The sequence below is a fragment of the Solanum pennellii genome, chromosome 12 (assembly GCF_001406875.1).
Source record: "Solanum pennellii chromosome 12, SPENNV200".
NCBI lineage: Eukaryota > Viridiplantae > Streptophyta > Magnoliopsida > Solanales > Solanaceae > Solanum > Solanum pennellii.
Genome location: NC_028648.1, coordinates 57,356,423 through 57,358,519, shown reverse-complemented (window position 1 = coordinate 57,358,519; position 2,097 = coordinate 57,356,423).

Below are 2,097 nucleotides of genomic sequence, written 5' to 3'. Positions count from 1 at the left end.
CTTTTCTGCATGTTTACTTCTTCATATTTTAAACCCTTAATGAAAATTAGTAAGTAGCTAAGCAGTCGTAACAGGATGCCTTAGAACAAGGTCCCATAAATAGGTAGCCCATCCCAAGATTTGGTACGAAGCTCTTTGAAAAGATTGGTAAGATACTCGACTTCAGTTGAAGATCGGGTGATTGTTCTCTATTTCTTGTATGAACAACTAATATGTGTTAAGCCAAGATAGATAACATAAGCAGAAGTACAGGTACGATTGTGGTCTCTTGATGAATTGATATCGATATAAACATGAAGGGCGACATTAGATCCGATCCATGTGAATAGTTGATTTGAGATACTGAAGGAGACGTTTCACTGCTTGCAAATGTGTGTGATATGGTTGATGCATAAATTAGGAGAGTTTATTAACAACATAACAAAGCTTATGTCTGGTCTAATAAATGTAAGAGAGTGGCAGTGATGTAGGATTTTTAGTAAGCATTGTCATCTTTGAATAAATAAATAAATAATATAATATTATATACAGAAAAAGGGCCTAAAATATTCTTGAAGTATTAAAAATGGTATAAAATTATCTTTCAACAACCTATTGGCTCCAAAATGTCTTTTTGATTCACCTATTGGCTCCAAAATACCCTTGTCATCCATATATGAGTTCAAAATTGACCATTTCTTTAATTGTTTTAAAATTAAACTCTTTAAATATTTTTTAAAATACTTGGCGTTCAACTACTGGTTATAATTTAATTTATTAATATAATTTATAAACCATCCCACTACCCACTTATTACTAACTAAATCCCATCAAATTAGTAATCCAATTATAATATTAAAATCGTCATAAACACTACTACTAAAACACGATAAAATTATAGATTCCTGAAAATAACATCTAAATTTATTTGAGTCAGAATTGAAGCCCCAATTAAATTTAGGTTGAGCTGCTTATTTAGGAGGACAGTTTCAATAGAATTCTTTTTCAAGATTGAATTAGAAATTTATGATTAAAGGTAAAAAAGTAATACATCCCGAATTAATTCATGCACTTTTTTTAATATAATTTTATAAATATTTATGATTTGTTTTAAAACCTTTAATATATTATTTTGAAAAAAAGTTACCTGTAAAGTAACATCACATAATTTAGATGTAAGAATAATTAAGATGAACATAGTCAAACTTTTAAGCTTATCGGTAATTTTCATTTAGACATTTGAATGTATGATAATTTACTTCTATAGATATTTTCGCCTCAAATTTTTAAAAAACAGTCAAATGGCAGTAGCTTTTCTGCTGTTACATTGATAATGTGACGAGTTTATTTAATTTGGAGGGGTTTAATTAGTAATGGATGGGTAGTGGATTGATTTATAAATCATACTAATAAGTTAAATAATAACAAATAGTTGAGCGCCACATATTTAAAAAAATATTTAAATAGTTTAAATACAAAACCGTAAAATAAGTGGTCAATTTGAACCAAAAGGTGGATGACACGGATATTTTGGACCCAATAGGTGGGTGAGAAGGGTATTTTGGAGTCAATAGGTGGATGGAGGGTAATCTTGTACCATTTCCAATACTTTGAGAATATTTTAGACCCTTTTCCCTATTATATATTACTATACCTTTTAAAAAAATTTAACAACTTTCAGTGATTTAAAAAATATATATATTCAAAATAATACCACGTGGGAGGAGACGAAAGAAAATAAATAAACAATATAACATCATATTAGAATATATATATATATATATATATATGTGTGTGTGTGTGTGTGTGTGTGATTTTCTTCTTTTTTTAAAAAAATATATTCAAAATAATACCATGGGAGAAAGAAGGCGAAAGAAAAAAAAAAGAAAGAACATAAAAACAGTAATACCTAAAAAGTTTTAACACTACACACAAAGTTGATTAAAGGAGTATCACATTTATAATATATAACTGTATTTCTATTTTTTTTTCTCTTCACACTAAACATATTTCGTAAAATTTTTCGATGAAGTAGTGTCACAAGACACTCCATAACCCTTGTTAAATCTGCCGTTAGATATTGGAGCTTGCCAATTGCATTATATATATATATATATA